Here is a 19278-nt window from a genome sequence, read left to right as displayed (position 1 = left end):
ACGGGGCAAGCCAAAAGATGATGATGATATATATAACCGATAAATAAATAAATAAATAATTTGTGACTTGGAATCCACACAGCTTAAAATACCCAAAGATAAGATCACTTGAGTGGCTTGAACTATTACTCCAATCCTATAATAGCTAAAATGGACATAAATCAATAGCTGTGAGTTAACTATTACAACCATTTCCAGTGTCAGCAACCTTTGTGTGTGTGATATAATTAATTCAGTACCCATCCCCATTTTGTCTATCAGTTTTCCTGGATATGCTTCATTTACGTCAGCACTAAGTTTTGGGCATCCCACTTAAACAGATTGGAAATATTGTATTCAGGAATGCACTGAAGTGAGCTGCAGGGATTAAACCTACTGCTATTTGACTGAAAGCTCTTAACTCTACCTATGCGTTTTTCACCACCACACGAAAAGCATCTGTCCTTTTAGCTCTTCACAATAAATAACTTTAGACTCACTGCTGAGTTGGAGCAAAATAAATGGATTGCAAAAGATAAGCAAAAGGTTTCCAGTGGATCAGCTTTTGTACTGTACACCATAACTTGAACTTTCTTTAGTTACATATGATTTGTTAAAAGTAGCTAATAGGCCTCAGTGGTCAAATATAGCTTCAGTGACAGCAAGACTTGGGCTTGCAGGTTTGGTGGACCTACTGTTATACTGATCTGCTTACTGATTGGATTACTGCTGCTTCCTTAACTCTACATATCACTGCCCCTGGAATGTTTTGTGGCCAGTGAACCTTGTTTGGTGTGGAAGTGCTTCATTCTTACATATTTAAACAAAGAAAACTAGATTTTAAGGATCCCTATACCAGAAAAGTAAAAACTATATTGCACCTCGTTAATTTCTGGCTTGTTGTAAAGTAAATTATTTGATGTTTTGTAAGTATGCTCACATCAGGGTCAAAGACAGCTCTCTCTTTTCCTGTTGTGATTTTAAACAGCCAGTGTTACTGTTTTCCACTCCTTATTGTAGTTAGGCTACTAAAGTCCCTCACTCCCTCTCCACCTTCATTGCTATTGTCAGTTGTACAAGTTATTTAAATACTACTTCTCTCCCACTGTTTTCCATAGATCCATAATACTGAGTGCCCACCCAGCCAACCAGTATTGTGCTTCAGTAACCCCCTCACTATAAATTATCTCTGGAAACTCCTCCTACTTTCATTTCATCTGCTTCACTGCTGGGAGTTAGGGTTCCTGCCCTTAGCCTGCTAAAGTTCAAGTTACCCTTCTACAAAAGGGAAGGAAACAAACTACATTTGTTTGCATTTTCTGTCAGAAGTTGGTGTTTACTGATTTATTATCTATTTTTGTGAAAATGTTGTTTGCTCTCCTCTTACAGTCTTGTGCTTAGAGTCTCAGCAGTGAAAGTGTTGAGCTTATAGCAGATTCTGTGCATTTTCTCTGCATTTATTGTCCTTTTTAAAAAAAAGTTGCTGCCCTGCATTTTTAGCTTACCTGGTGCTACACTTTGTGCCTAGAGCCTCAGCGGTGACAGTATTTGGGGTATAGCAAATTCTATGCATATTTTACATTGTGGGCCAGCTTTTAGAGTAAATATCTGCTTTTTAACCGTATCTAACTAGCTAGGACCCTGAAGTCTTCAGGGTTACTACAGCAGTGGCCGTGTTGTGGTTCTCTCCAAAGGATTATGTCTCCATTAGTCTCATATCACATCAAATGTTTTAAATTGCTGTTTTATATAATTAATTATTGCATTTATCTGCATTTTCAGACTGTGAAGTACATGTTTCCAGTGTCATTGTCATCGTTGGATTAATTGCTTGATAATCTCTGTAAAACGTGCTATATTAGTAAGTTGTTGAATTGGTTTCTGTTAGCCTTTCAGTTTTAGCTAACCTTTGTGTGTTATATTAATAAGACTTGGGATTAATTGTGTAGGGGCAGTAGGGATTTGCTTGGTCTTTCCAAGTTAGGAAGTACACAGGAAGGCTTAAAATTAAGTTATTAGCCAAAGGGCTATTGGCATTTAGCAGGTGCTTAGAAACTATATTTTCCATAGAAAATGACCTCTGAAACTGTACCCAGTAACTCATTTGCCCTATGAATCTACTCCTGCGTAGCCTAGTTTTTGCTTCTAACTTTAAAAGCACCCAAGGTAGCCTGCTATTAAGCTGTCTTGTACCATGCTATTGTAGTTCATCTAGAAGGATATGACATCATGGATATGTACTTTCTCAATTTCTTCATTACCATTCTGATGCCTATATTTATCAGACTTTCCCAATATTTCCATCACCATTCTGATGCCCATATCCATCAGACTTTCCCATTTTCTCTGCCACCAGTCTGATGCCCATATCCATCAGACTTTCCCAACTTCTCCGTCACCAGTCTGATGGATATGGACATCCTGAGATAATGTAGCAATTGTCTTATGTTCTCTGATAACTAACTAATCCAGACAGAGAGAGATGTAATTATACAGTTCACTGGAGGCAGGACATTTGCATACAAACAATCAAAATAACAATCCGGTTGTCAGTAACACATACACACACTGCACCCGCCATATGTAATATGCACCTGACACATAGATCAGTATATTCTGAGGCAGTAAAAAGCAATCTTCCTGAACCCCAAAGACCTCCCAGACACTTGATCCTCATCAATTATCCTCAGTAAAGTCAGAAGCATTATACTGAAACAACACCCAAAAAAATATATACAACCATACCACATGGAGCTTCAATTGCAAAGTCCATAAGGTGAACCAACACACCATCCAATGCTCTAGTCATACGAGACTCCATTGTGTGACATACAGATACCCCGCTCACCAGGCTGAACAAGGAACAAATCACGGCCAGTTGCCTATCTGGAGCATATCACTCATGCTTTCAGGTCATTGAACCACAAGTACCAGCATAATTTAATCATAGTCTGTGTGGGTGTAACTGACCTGAGAGGTACCTTCCTGGACTATATGAAAACAGACAATATGGATATCTTGGAACATGTGTCCCCAGCTGGTATGAGCCTAGCAATGGGCAGCATTCTACCTTCATCAGGGATGATGCCACTATACGAACAGAAGATGGCTGACTTTACTAATTGGTTTAATATTGTGCTATTCAAAGGTGGCATGATATTTCTCAGCATGGGAGGAGATGGTCAACAGACCATGTTGTTTTGCCAAGGATGGTCTGTATCTGTCCCTCTCCCTGCTAGGTTTTTGAATATTGGCTAAAATATTGTCCATCCACATAGTACCTTTTTTAAACAATGACAAATTGACAAACCTTCCAACTTGGCAAAATCAACCCAAGGGAATCTAAAGGTATTACTGCTTAATGATGCGTGCCTAAACAAAAAAATTCCACTCCTTTCAAGCTGTCATCACCTTGGAGAAAGCAGACATCTGTGCAGCTACTAAGACATGGTTTAAAGCCACAGAGGGAACCCCTGCAGTGCAGGGATACAATTCCTTCCACACATTTTAAACCGGCTACTGCACAGGCATGGACTAAAGGTGAAAGTGTCTTGATCTACACCATAAACAAACATACCTCAGGTTTAATCAAACAGGATGATGCACATGAACTTTTCTATGTCTAATTACCATAGGTGGAGTCCCATATCGTATCCCGGCAAGCTATAGATCACCCCCTATAACCCACAAAACCTGTAACTCATAGTTAGAGCTACTGGAGATGCATACCATTCCACCCAGTAACATATTCATGGGGGAATTTAACTACCTCAATACATATTCATAGGGGAATTTCCCAGTCTTGCAGGCCCAGAGATTCCTTGACTTTGTAAACACAAACATTCTGGACCAGTTAGTCCATTTTTCTACTAGGGTTGCAAACATACTGGATCTGCTATGTACAAAAATAGGAGAATGCCAGCCCCCGTATAGTGTCCTCTCTGGTAAGTTCAGACCATAAAGCTGACTCCATCAAAATAAAAATCAATGCTGTGACCCCAGCAACCCTGTAACAATTAGGAACTACTCTAGGGGTGAAAACTACCTATTATTAACCTATTATCTTACCAATTTTCAAGCCCCTCCAAACCCGGAGAACACAGCTACCTATGCAGAATTGTACACAGAAGCCCATTACAATCATATTAATAGATACACAGAGACAGCTGTGCCTATCAGAAACAACCCCAGAACAAATGCAAAAAACAAACCACCCTGGTGGAATCTAAACATAAACAGATTGTACAACAAAAGCAAAAAGTCATAGCTAAAATTAGAAGGGTAGTGTTCAGCAGGATAAAAAACTCTCTCCTCAAGTGAAACAAACAAATAAAAGGGCAAATTAAGTCTACCAAAGCCAATTTTAAGGTAAAGATAGCCTGTGTGACAGGCCAAGGATAACCACAAGGCTTTCTTTTGCTATGTTCGAAACCTCAAAGGAAGTCCACAATAGTACATAGAATTGATTGTTAATGGAGCCAGAATATATAACAGATCTGCTTGCTGACAAATTCAGCACCAGTTTTACCGCCTCCCCCCCAGCCACCCAAAGTAATACCATCATACATAACCCCCTAACTATCACTAGGGACCACGTCCTAAATGCATTGTCTGAGGCTAAGAACACCTCATTAATGGGATCTAATATCATCTCAGCATGTCTCCTAAATAGCCTGAAGCATTACCTATCTAGACTTCTGGAGTCACTATTTAAACATAGCCTCCAGACAGGCTTTGTGCCACATGAGTGGAGGACTGAAATTGTCACCGCACAGCACAGGGGTGGACCATCAGTGGACCCTGGGAACTACAAAACTATAAGTCTGACTAGCCTCATATGCAAAGTTATGGAAAGAATTGTCATGGATATGATTAATAACGGCATAGGAAACCTTCATACACTTGATCCATCCCAGTTTGGCTTTGTCAAAGGCAGATAATATTTACTTAACCTGGTGGATACTTTTAAAAATGTCACCAAGGCAGTGGATATGGGAAAAATGGAGCATACTGCATACCTTGACCTGGCTAAGGCATTTGATATAATATCTCACATGGACATTGTAAACAATCCTATGGAATTAGGTATTTATCCTTATGTTATCTATGGGATGGCCAGATGGCTCTCAGGACCTGGGAAGTTAGGATAAGGGAAACCACCTCCACAAAAGGCTGGTTACTAGTGGATTCCCTCAGGTCTCTGTACTGGGCCAGCTGCTTTTTGGCATTTGCTTCTTAGAAATTAAAGCCAATGTCAAAGGCTTCCAGCTGACCAGGTTTGGAGATGACTGCAGGCTAGGAGCAGTCCTAGAATACCCCGAAAACATTAGCATCTTACAGGAAGGATTGACACAGGACAAATAACTGGTGCAAAGCCATTGCTTAAAACTCAATGCCAAGAAATGCATAATAGTATCCTTTGGGAGTCAGCCACCCTAGGAAACTACCTTATTGATGACAATACCCCTAGGAGTCGACCTAGTAGTCAGGGATTTGAAGATGTATGTCTAAGGTAGTAAGAAAATCATTCTATGTGCTCAACTTGTAAGCAAGAGCATGGTATCTAGCTCCAGGAAGGACATCATTCCACTGTATTCGGTCCTCATCAGACCCATTATTACTTGACCAAGCACAAACCACAACTGGAACATCCACAAAGGTTCCTCACAAAAAGAATACAAAGTGTAAACAACATGTACTTGATGTAGGGGCTTGAACTTTGTTTGTGACATAAATAGGACGTACTGGAGGGACAAGTATGTGTCTCAGAGAATTCCCCTCCAGTGGAACAGGCTCCCCATCCATGTGAAGCAGAGTTCTTCCCTAGCTGTATTCTGGCATAACCTGGACCATTGGATGGGAAATTGGAAATTTATATATGCCCCTTACAATAACCTCTAAGGCTCAGAATACTTGTAGGATACATATGGGATGCAATGTAAAGGCTTATAGCGGCCCCATTGTTCATTAGCCTAGTATGCACACCTATATGCAAAAAGTCAGCTAAGCTACAGTCATTTGAATGACTTATGTTTTCACTGAAACAGTAATCGTCCATTACTTTAGTCGATGCCCATTTTGTCCAGTGGTAAGCCGAGGAGGAATTAGATATTTGGCATTTTTTGTGTTTGCATGAGTGCATATGGTGTGTGTCTGTATGACAGTATTGTGTGTTTGTGTGCGTATGTACGTGTGTGTGTGTGGGTCCACTAAACCCAACCCAAAGCACCCCAAATCCAAACAGGAACTCAAACTATTATTTAAACTAATGAGACTATTAGACTCTCTAAGAAAAAATATAACCATAGATGGGGATATCCATCCTAACCCAGGCCCCACATCCACACCAAATGCAAATAGCCCACCGCTTACCCTACCAAACTCCCTTCAAATATACCACTTAAATATAAGAAGTTTAAATAATAAGATCCATGACTTGCACGCTCTAATAGCAATGTACCTCCCTGACATAATGTGTCTAACAGAAACCTGGCTAAAACAGGGGATCAAAGATAATGAGGTAATGCCACCAGGCTATAATATATATAGAAATGATCGTCTGTCCAAAAAAGGAGGTGGTATCACGGTGCTCTATAACAGCACACTGAATGTCACTACTAACTCGCCGCAACCACCTCAGATCTGTAATGCTGAAATACTGGCACTAAAACTACAAATAAACAAAAATAAAAATATTAATCTAATTGTGACCTATATTCCCCCCGGGAATAACTCCGACACACTTGAGCACATCCTTAGCTGGCTATCAGTTAACTATCCTGAAGAAACCATTATCCTAGGAGATGTTAATATAGAATGGATTAAATGCTCCTCAGAAGCCAACCCTACCCACATAAACTTACATGGATTCTATCAATTAATATCTTCCCCTACCCGAATAAGCAATAATAATCAAAAAGATAGTATCCTGGACTGGATCCTCATCAACAGTCAACCCCATACATATACGGCAGGGGCCCTCCCAAACAACCTTAGTGACCATCTCATCACCTATATCACAAAAAAGAAGGTAATAAGCGCTACCCCACCTATGTACAGGTCAGTTAGAAATAGGAAGCATTTTGACCTCAATAAATTCCAGACAGAACTTCAATCCTTTAACTGGGCATCCCTTAAGCATATACCCTTAGAGGAGGCAGTACTTCTTTTTAATAACACATTCCTAGCCATACCTAAGTCTCATGCCCCAATAAGGTCAATTAGAGTAAAAACAAGGATTGCACCCTGGTTAACAAAAAACACCATATCACTAATCAAACTTAGAAACAAAACATGGAATACATGGCGGTTAACCAAATCAACCACAGACCGCATAAAATTCCAACAACTAAGAAATGAGACCAAAAAAGCAACATTATCTGATAAAAAAAAAATTACTATTGCCAACTCCAAAATAAAAACCAAAACAACCCACAAAAATTCTGGACTGGATTAAACAATCTTCTTCACCCAGGTAAATCCTCTACTCCTAACCCAAAGCAACTAAGTGACAATACCCCTGAAGACGTAGCAAATTCCTTTAACAACTTCTTCACTGACACTATACAATCCCTAGCTAATCAATTACCATCCGCCAACTCCAGTAAAACGGAAAACTTCCAACAATCACAATCCACCTTTAAATTTCAGCCTGTCTCTACTGCCTATATACGATCCTTACTAAGGAAACTAAAACCAACTACTCTCTCTGCAGATCTTCTCCCAGCTGAATACTTACAGATAGCAGCAGACACCATCGCGTATCCTATCTTGATACTTATCAATAGAACCATAGCAGAATCCAAAATCCCAGCAATATGGAAAATATCCCATGTCATACCCCTCCACAAAGGTGGCTTATCAACAGAACTATCAAACTGTAGGCCCATAGCAATACATCACTACTGGCCAAAATCATGGAGAAGTGCATACACAAACAACTTCTTCACTATCTTACCCACAACAATTTACTAACCAACTCACAACATGGTTTTAGACCCCACCATAGTACAACCACTGCTCTTCTCACTTTTACTGACACTATCAATCACAACAGAAATGACAAAAAAATATCTTCAGCACTATTTCTTGACCTATCAAAGGCCTTTGATATGGTGAACCACCAGCTACTACATCATACACTTGAAAATCTCCAGCTTGATAAACAAGCTCTGGACTGGTTTCTTGGCTATCTCTCTGATAGGAAACAAGCCGTCCTCTGGCAATCTAAGCTCTCTAACCTCTTATCAAATACCATAGGAGTACCCCAAGGATCTATACTGGGGCCTCTTCTTTTTACTATCTTCACAAATGACCTGTATAAAGCCATCCCTGAAGCCACCTGCATTCAATATGCAGATGACTCGACATTAGTCTGTGCTGATACATCTCCTGTCAACCTATTATCCAAAACTCAATCATGCTTCATAGCAGTAGAGAATTGGCTTTTAGGACGGAAATTGATCCTGAATCCAAACAAAACAAAATTACTACTTTTCCATCCCACGAAAAAGACCACACCCCTAGCCTTTTCCATCCACTCCAAAAATGGGACTATCATCTCCCCAGACTCCTATACCAAGCTCTTAGGAGTTTCCATAGATAACAAACTTAGATTTGATATCCATATCAATCAGACCATTAAGACCGTTAATAAAAAACTCGGGTCACTATACCGGATCAAATCTTTTCTAACTCCAATAGCAAAAGTGACCTTGGCCTGCTCACATCTGCTCTCTACCCTCCTGTATGCCTCCCCTATGTTCACTAACCTCAACACAGCTGAACTAAATAAACTATCGCGCTGCTATAATCAGATTGCTAGATTTGCTACGGGAATGCCTTACAGAACACACCACTGTATTAACCTAAGAAACCTAGGTTGGATTGAATTCTCCAACCTTCTACAGCAGACCAAACTTATCGAAGCATTTAAAATCCTGAATCAACCTGACAAAACTCCAGCTCTGAAAAATTTAATCAGACCCTATAATAATCTCAGTAGTTTGCGTTCCTACAGTAAGCAACTATTTCAACCAGTCAAATCCAACAATGTAGGGGGTGACTCACTCTTTACCAATGCCATTGGTAAAATATGGAATTCCCTCCCTCCCAGTCTTTCCTCCCTATATCTTTTCAAAAAAAAGTTATATCACCATCTAAAGTCACATTGGCTCTGTCAATGCTCAAGTCCTGACTAATCCTTGCTCCGACAAGTATAGAGCCTTTCCGATACCCATCCCTTCTCTATTACTTTTTACCCTCGCCTCAATCTAAAGTAATGTGCCTAGAAGGTGATTTGGTATGCTGGAATCTGTATTAATATTTTGTATACCTGATATTGTATAGGTTTGGATCATTTATACTTTATTGCATCTTTTTGTTGCAGGAGAGAAATGTGTTGCTTTGTTTTTTCTTTCTTTGTATTATCTCAATGTATTAATTACTGTCACTGTGGAGCTTTTCTCCCCGGGCCTCCTCTGACAATGGACATGTATCCAGTCGGACTATCCCGGTCAACAAATGTATAATAAAATAAATAAAATAAAAAAAATATATATATATATATATATATATATATATATATATATATATATATGAATAAATAAATAAATAGCAAGTGTTTTTGCAGAGGACTATCCCCCATGTGGGGGACTGTGTCCTCATACCCCTGCTAATTAAATATATCAAATTATACAGTGACCTCCCCCCATTAATATGCCAAAACGTGCACGCTGATTGGTCAGTGTGCACGTTGTAAATCAGACATATACTAATGGAAAAAGGTCCGGTCGCCCGGACTTTTTCCATTAGTATAAGTCTTTTTTTTTTTTCTTACAGCAATGGAGAAAGCAAGATGTTCTTCATGTTTCACTGTTGCATTCATTACATTTGGGTAATCTGCTTGCAGGTTGCCCTCAGTCGGCCTGATTAACAAAGCCGTGGGTCCTGCGTCGGTTGCTGTCCCTTCTTCCATGATGTCAGGTCATCAGGGGTGTAAAACATGCAGCCAATACCATTTTCATTAGTCTTTCTTGCCACGCAGTGCCAGAAGCAGAAGCAGTTCACAAGTGCTGGTTGGCCAACTCCTGAAATTTCCATTTTTGAGTTTCAGAACCAAAGTCTTCAACCTAAAGCTAAGTACCCTGTTGGGGAAACTTTTTCTTGCTCCTTACTGATATCAAAAAACAATTTCAATTGATGACTTACTTCAACTAAGTGGCCACAAAAACCCAGCTATCTGCAAGACAAATTCTGCAGGCCTTGGGGTTCATGGCTTCCTGTATTCTACAAATTCCATATGCAAGATTGCATATGAGGAAACTTCAGTGGTACCTAAAAAGCTTATGGAGTCAACATTGTCACAACCTGGAAACAATTCCTATCATTCCTTGCCTGCAGCAAGAGTTCCTATGGTGGGCAGAGGCCTGTCACCAAAACAAGGGACTGTCATTCATTCCACCCCCTGCCACCCAAACCCTGACTACAGATACATCAGATTATGCTTGGGGGGGTGCATCTGGCAGGGAGATGCATTCAGGGCAAATGGAGCCCAAATCAAATGCACCTGCATATCAACCAGAAAGAGATGCTAGCTGTACAGAATGCTCTGACAGTCTTCAAGGATCATCTTCATCCAGGGCAACTACTGATAAAGACGGACAACACCACAGTCATGTGGTACATAAACAAGCAGAGGGGTACCCATTCCTACCCCCTTTGCAGACTCGCCTTGGCTTTGTGGAACATGGCCTTGACTTACCAAATACATCTACAAGCTCAGTTCCTGCCAGGAAAGCAAAATACTCTGGCAGACGAACTAAGCAGAAATCTTATAGACCCACACAAATGGAAACTGGATCCACAAATCTTCAACATGTTGACACGCAAATGGGGGAGCCCACAGATCTTTTTACCTCACCCCAAAACTATCATTTGGACAAATTCTGCACAAGAATTCATCACAAAAAAGCATGGAAAGTGGATGCTCTGTCCTTCAGCTGGAAAAACCTATCAAATTCTGCACAAGAATTCATCACAAAAAAGCATGGAAAGTGGCTGCTCTGTCCTTCAGCTGGAAAAACCTATCAGTCTATGCCCCCCCCCCCCTACCTTTGCTCTCCAAGGTCTTACTAAAAGTCAGACAGGAAAAAACAAAAATTATTCTGATTGCTCCGGACTGGCCTCGCCAACACTGGTACCCGCTCCTACGCAGCATGTCACACCTTCCTCCGTGGTACCTGCCTCAGACACCTTATCTGCTGTCTCAGCAGAATATCAAATTCTGCACACTCAGCTCCAAACTCTGAATCTTGCAGCATGGTTACTCAACTAATTTCACCAGTTACATCTCTCAGCAAACCTGTGATGGATGTCATTTTGGAGGCTAGAAGGCCTAGTACTAGAAAATCTTATGCTGATAAATGGAAAAGATTCTGTGCCTGGAAGCAAGCACAAGGAATAAATACAGCAATGCCCAATATCCCTCAGATTTTGCAATATTTAACGGAGATGCTTCACAAGGGCCTATCCTTTTCTTCTGTAAAGATCCATGCCTCTGCCATTTCAGCTCATTACAACACAGAGCCTCCCCTCTTTTCTCATCCCCTGCTAAAGCAGTACCTCAGAGGGGCCAAGAATTTGAGACCTCCCAAGAGAGCACCAGCTCCTGCATGGGACCACAATTTTGTGTTGGAAAAACTCACCCTACCTCCCTTTGAACCAGCTGCTACTGCAGGCATACAATTTTTCTCTTGGAAGACAGCTTTTCTTTTAGCGGTCACTTCAACTAGAAGAATTTCAGAACAGAACTTCAGGCTCTCATGGCAGTGGAGCCTTTTATTATCTTTTACCCGGACAGGGTGACTCTCAGGACCAATCCATCCTTTATGCCTAAAGAGGTATCTAGTGTGGCTCTTAATCAGACCATTCATATGCCAACCTTTTTCCCAAATCCACAGAAGAAGGGCGAGCGGATTCTGTATTCATTGGATGTGCACAGACAACTAAGATTTTACTTAAACAGGACAAAATCTTTAAGAAAATCTGCACAATTACTGGTGGCATTTGCTGCAGGGGCAGAGGGAAGGGCTATTTCAAAGCAGACTATTTCAAAATGGGTAAGCCATTGTATTCATTTCTGCTACATGCACCATGGTAAATCTGTATCCAAGGGGATTAGATCCCATTCCACCAGAGCTGCATCTACTTCTGCAGCTTTTCTCAGAGGGGTTCCTACCAGAGACATTCTAGAAGCTGCTACCTGGAGCTCAGTTCATACGTTCACCAAATATTACCATTTACCTCTCTTCTCTAAATCCAGAGCAGGCTTTGCCACTGCTGTTCTGCAGGGCCTTATAGCTGCTCCTAATGCTGTATAATTCCATCCTCCCAACCATTGCTTTGGGATTCTACCCAAATGTAATGACTGCAACAGTGAAACATAAAGAACATAGTACAGTTGTGTACACTTACCATAAATGTAGATGTTCGAGTGTATTTACTGTTGCAGTCCTGGATACCCACTCACCAGCCCCCTATTTTTCACATACTATACCTCTTCTTTCTTTTGCTATGCTCAAAAGCCTTTTTGGTGTATTTGCTTTTATTTGGAGGTATATTTTTTTGTATTCTAAATTACATGCATATATAACATTTTGCTCCCCATTTGGGGGGCACCTGACATCTGGGGCAAGAAAACCTGATGAAAATGGCATCGGCTGCATATTTTATACCCCTGACGACCTGACATCGTGGAAGAAGGGACAGCAACCGATGCAGGACCCAAGACTTTGTTAATCAGGCCGACTGAGGGCAACCTGCCAGCAGATTACCCAAATGTAATGACTGTAACAGTGAATACACTCAAACATCTACATTTATGGTAAGTGTACACACCTGTACTATCTCCGTTGTGTTTTAGAAAGTGTCTCACTATGTTAAAGGAGTTTAACATAGCGAGGCACTTTCTAAAAAGCAGCAGAGATCTTGCTTTCTCCGTTGCTTCCACCCACAGCTCTGCTGTATTGCATAAGCATACGCATGCGCAGTACATCAGAACTGCCGCAGAATACCGGACAGCTGCGGAAGGGCAGCAAGGAGGCATTGTACAATGCCATTATTTAAGAAAACTAAGTATTTTTTTCTTAAATAATGTCATAGTGTAATAGCAATAACCCACGCCTGGGTGTGGGTAATGCTGGATTTACCCACATTTTTTTTTGTTTGGCCACTCGGGCTTCGCCCTTGTGACCAAACCACACCGACCGTGGGTAAATCCAGCATTACCCACACCCAGGCGTGGGTTATTGCTTAAATACTACACCTATATATATATATATATATATATATGTGTGTGTGTGTGTGTGTGTGTGTTTGTGTAGGATATGTTTTTTTGTATGTGTGTATGTGTCTCGGAAGATGAGTGTATATAAGGGCTTTTGCTGTGAGACCACCAATCAGTAGAGTTTTGGAAGTCCTTCCACCCATTGTTGTGTGATCTCAAAGTTAGTACTTTTTTTCCAAGTTCTCTTTTCATCTTTTAATAGTGAATGTATTTCTTCAACTTTTAGTAATTTGGTAATTTGTTCATTTGACATTTGGTGATACATTCATGTACACATGCGCGCACACACACACCTACATAAGTGACTAAAGAAATAAGGAATGAGTATTGGCTGAATTCTGAAAAATCGAGGTAGCAATTACGAAGTTGCATGCAGTCAGTTGTAGTTGTGTTTCTTGGTCTTAGTCACATCTCAGCCGATAGAGTGTCATTGGACAGCCAGAGAACGAATGGATCAGAAAGACCCTGATGGTCACAGTGTAGCAAAAATTACTTCTTTAAAAGTGAGTCTGATAATGTTATTACAATTCCATCTTCTAAACTCTAGAGGAATCCAAAATTTGCTGGTGAAATAAGCTAGATACTAAAACATAAAAAGGATCTCAGCATGTTCATAGGTAGGTACTAGGCTATCGGCCCTAGGGCCTATGTAAGCCTAGCCAACAAGGTTCCCTGGCTTTTGCCACCCAAGAAAGTAATGTTCCTGTGTCCCTGTTGAGCAGGGCCACAGAAGTGATACCCGGGGTGAATTTCCTAATTCCCATTCATTCATAGATAGGTAGCTTGTTCCACAGTATGGGAATTCTCTGGGACAGGAATTTATCCCTCCAGCATGTTCTATTTATTGTGGTGACAAGATTTAGATCCCTAGAGCATGTATCCCGGAGGGATTGGGATTTCTTTAGGTGTAGCATGTCCAACAGCTCTGGGTTTGAAATAGCTTTGTATGTTACGCAGAGATCACCTCGGAGTAGGCGATATGCTATGGAGCAAAGCTGGAGTTTTTTGAGATGGTCAGGGTAGGACAGCTATTTGAGACCCATAATCCTCTTGGTGAGTTACTTCTGTGGCCTTTCCAGCTGTTGCTGATGTCTTGTGAGGTACATTCCAAAAGGGGCATTGTACTCAGTAATGGGTCTAATAAGTGCTGAGTAGAGGGGAACAATGACCTCTTTTTTTCCTGGATGAGAACCCTTTTGTGATTAGGTGTGCCATGTCGAAGGAGTTCCTGACTACTGTGGTGATGTGATTATCAAAGGAGAGACTACTGTTCACCTGAGTCCCAAGGTCTCTTATCACACCTTCGGGATTAAGAGGACTGCCGCTTATGTAATAGTTCATGGGAACAGAGTTTTTACAAAGGGGATGACAATACACTTTTTGGCATTTACCTTGAGGCCATGGCTCTGACACCAGATATCTGTCTCAGTGAGGCCCTTATGTAGGATGTCCATGTCATTTGGGCACTCAGCTATGGCACCAAGTTTGCAGTCATCTGCGAACTTCATAAGCCAGAGGCCCTCTGTGTTGTTCCTTACTTCAGAGAAGTAGATACCAAACAGGAGAGGACCCAGGACTGAACCCTGAGGTACTCCACTTGTCACTGGTTTGAAGTCAGATTTGGAGTCTGCAACTTTTACAGTGTGGGTTTTGTCAGAGAGCCAGTTGGCAACCCATCTTGTGACGTATGGATTTATACCCAGTTTAGTGAGTTTATCTATAATTCCAGAATGGGGGATGGTGTTGAAAGCCTTGGCGAGGTCAAGATAGGCTGTATGAAATGCCTTTCATTCGTCTACGGCTTTGGTGACTGTTTCAAAGAACTCAGATTCAGCAGGCATGATCTGCCTTTCACAAACCCGAACTGGGTGGGGTCCAGGATTTGGAGGTTAGCTATGTCTTTGTTTATGAGTTCCATGATGATGCGTTCCATGGCCTTGCAGACCAGGCTTGTCAGGCTAATAAGGTGATAGTTCCTTGGGCCCGTGGTGCCTCCACCTTTATGGACTATTGCTGTGCGCCATTCAGTGGATATAAAGCCTAATGTGAGGCTATGATTGAACATGGTGCTTAGGTGAGGGGCCAGTTTGTTCTGAAGTTCATGTAGAAAGCAGCCTGGGATGTTGTCCGGTCCCATGGAAGCTGTGTTCTTGGCTTTGGAAAGTGCAATTTTTACCTGCGCAGTTGTGATTTCAGGGGCTGTGCATTTTTCTGGTATAGATATGGGCCCTTTAGGGGGTGTGAGGAGGGTGAAGTTAGAACTGAACTTATCAGCCAGGATTTTGGTGATATCAGTTGGTTCTGTAATTTTCGTGCCATTGTGCTGTAGCTCAGAGCTGACCTGGTTGTTGCCACTGAGATTCTTGACATAGCTATAGAATGCTTTGTGGCTGTCTTTGGAATCAGAGGCAATCTTGTTTTCATAGCTAGCTCTGGAGGATTTTATGAGGGATCTCAGTTTCTTACTGAGGCTGACCAGGGAGCTCCTCCACTCATGGGGTTTTACTCTCTTCTGCAACAGTTTCTTCCTTCTGTTGTAGAGTTTTTTTTTTAATAGTGGTTGACCACCAGATTGGTTTCCTTTTTTTGGAGGATAGTGTCTTGGTTCTGTTAGGGATAGCACGATCCATGCACTTGTGTAAGTGCTTATAGAGTGCATTTGTGTTGGATTCCACAGTCATAGCTGCAGTGCTCATCTGCAAGGATATCGTGAAGTTTGCCACTTCTGTCTTAAGAAGCACGAAGTTGGCTTTGGAGAAATTTTTTACAGTGGTTTCCTTAATGGGGTGAGGGGTGGAGGCAGGATGTGGATATTTATGGTGATTAGCTTATGGTCAGATCTGACCAACAAGGAGTTGGCACACCGGTCACTCATGTTGGTAATGACTAGGTCTAGGATATTGTTGCTCCTGGTGGGGGTGTGGATAAGTTGATCCAGGGCATTGGAGTTTATGAATTCTAGAAAGCGTTGAGTGAAGGAGTTGGTACATGAGGAATTTTCCCAGTTAATGGTGAGGTAGTTGAAAGCTCCCATTATTTAGGTGTTTGGCTGGACCCTAATATTTTCCAGTATATCAAGAAAAGAGGAGTGGGAATCCTGGGGCATGGTAGGGGATCTGTAGCAAGCTACAATTTGGATTGCAGTTTTGCCCAGAGTTAGTTGCACTTGGATTATTTCAGATGCATTATGTTGGGCAACTAACCTGGAGGTGTGGCTATCCTTAATGAATATGGACAGACCTCCGTCTTTGGTGTTCCGGTCCAGGTTAGATGGCTGAAAGGTATGGTATGAGTTATAGCCTGGTAATGCAGGGATGCTCTGCGGAGCCTTGAACCAGGTTTCAGTCACAGCCCAGATATCAGTGTTCTCCATTTTGAGGAGTGCCTCGAGTGAGTCCAGTTTGAGATTTAGAGTTATAGCGTTGAGTAGCATTACCCTCAGTTTTTGTTTGCCTGTACCTGTTACGGTGGTGAGTTTGTCATTTGGATCTTGCCTAAAAAAGGCATTATAGGGACAGCAAGAACCTTAACCAGTATGTGGAATCCCAGGAGTGACAGGTGCAGGCCATCTCTGGCAAAGCATCATGGCCTGTTGACCATGTCGTCCCGGGAAGATAGATACTGGATCCTCTTAGAATGGTACCAGAAGCTTAGCCAATTGTTGAAGTCAAACATTTTGTCCTTGTACTGTGGTATCATTCCGGGCAAAGGTAGGATGCTGCTCAGGGCTAGGGTCATACCTGCCTGGATTACCAGATCGGAGCACTCTTCCATATTCTCCAGGGAGGTACATCTCAGGTCGTTCACACCAACATGGACAATGACTGTCATATTTGTACTTGTTGTGGAGTGACCTGAGAGCATGGGTTATGTGGCAGAGCCTGGCACCCGACAGGCAACTTACAGTAATGTTCTCCTTGTCTAGTCTGATGAGTGGAACATCAGTGTGCCTGACTATAGCGTCACCTATGACGAGTGTGCTGGTACTTTGTTTTGCCTTATGGGCTGTGGTTGAGTGGCACCATGAGTCTGTGGGTTGTGTTGAGGAGTGGAGATTGTTTGCGTTTCTGCTTTGGAGGTCTCTGTTGCTTGGGCAGATTATTATTGAGAGCCTCTGCAAATGTTTTTGTGTATCTATGTGTGGATTTTGGTGGTGTAGGTTTAGTGGGTCTCTGTCATGAGTGTGGTGTGGTGCAAGTGTTTACCTTCTCCTCTTGACTGACAAGTTCAGTCTTGGGGTTGAGAGAGCTTTGCTTCCAGTTTGGCAAGATAAATGCATCTCTCACAGGTTGTAGTGTTTGCTGGTAGGAGGAGAGGGCTGTCAGTGTACATGAGGCAATAGCTACATTGCCGCAATATATCAGGTAGACAGGCGAGAACACCAGCAGCTGTACCTTGGACATGCCTGGGTAATCACTATTTCCCAGGTAGACAGGCGAGAACACCGGTAGCTGTCCCTTGGACATGCCTGGGTAATTACTATTTCCCAGGTAGACAGGAGAGAACACCAGGAGCTGTCCTTTGGACATGCCTGGGTAATCACTATTTCCCAGGTAGACAGGAGAGAACACCGGGAGCTGTCCCTTGGACATGCCTGGGTAATCACTATTTCCCAGGTAGACAGGAGAGAACACCGGGAGCTGTCCCTTGGATATACCTGGGTAATCACTATTTCCCAGGTAGACAGGAGAGGACACTGTGGGCTGTCCCTTGGACATGCCTGGGTAATCACTATTTCCCAGGTAGACAGGAGAGGACACTGTGGGCTGTCCCTTGGACATGCCTGGGTAATCACTATTTCCCAGGTAGACAGGAGAGGACACTGTGAGCTGTCCCTTGGACATGCCTGGGTAATCACTATTTCCCAGGTAGACAGGAGAGGACACTGTGAGCTGTCCCTTGGACATGCCTGGGTAATCACTATTTCCCAGGTAGACAGGAGAGAACACCGGGAGCTGTCCCTTGGACATGCCTGGGTAATCACTATTTCCCAGGTAGACAGGAGAGAACACCGGGAGCTGTCCCTTGGACATGCCTGGGTAATCACAATTTCCCAGGTAGACAGGAGAGAACACCGGGTGCTGTCCCTTGGACATGCCTGGGTAATCACTATTTCCCAGGTAGACAGGAGAGAACACCGGGAGCTGTCCCTTGGACATGCCTGGGTAATCACTATTTCCCAGGTAGACAGGAGAGAACACCGGGAGCTGTCCCTTGGACACGCCTGGGTAATCACTATTTCCCAGGTAGACAGGAGAGAACACCGGGAGCTGTCCCTTGGACACGCCTGGGTAATCACTATTTCCCCGGTAGACAGGAGAGAACACCGGGAGCTGTCCCTTGGACACGCCTGGGTAATCACTATTTCCCCGGTAGACAGGAGAGAACACCGAGCTGTCCCTCGGCCACGCCTGGGTAATCACTATTTCCCCGGTAGACAGGAGAGTACACCGGGAGCTGTCCCTTGGACACGCCTGGGTAATCACTATTTCCCCGGTAGACAGGAGAGAACACCGGGAGCTGTCCCTTGGACATGCCTGGGTAATCACTATTTCCCAGGTAGACAGGAGAGAACACCGGGAGCTGTCCCTTGGACATGCCTGGGTAATTACTATTTTCCTCTAGACAAGTGAGGGGAACTAAGTACAAAAACTGTTAACTATTAAGTAATGAGGAAGGTTGAGTGCTGTAGTAAATTGTAGTTTATTTAGTGCTTACAATAGTTCTGAACCAGTGCTGAGCACGAAAAAGCAGTTTTAAGTGCTAAAATTAAGAATCTGGCTAGTTTTAAGGGAAAACTGAAGAGCAGACTTTATGGCCCCAGGAATAGTTTAACCCTAGCTAAGCTGCGCTGTGTGATGTGCAAACATGGGTTTTTAACTCAAAGTTGAAAGGGAACACCGCCAAGACTGCATGGATCAGGCAATCCCAAATAAAACCAAGACTCTTTCCAC

Source organism: Protopterus annectens, chromosome 13.part0, assembly GCF_019279795.1.
Source record: "Protopterus annectens isolate FY-2018-M chromosome 13.part0, PAN1.0, whole genome shotgun sequence".
NCBI lineage: Eukaryota > Metazoa > Chordata > Ceratodontiformes > Protopteridae > Protopterus > Protopterus annectens.
This window is presented reverse-complemented; position numbering follows the sequence as displayed.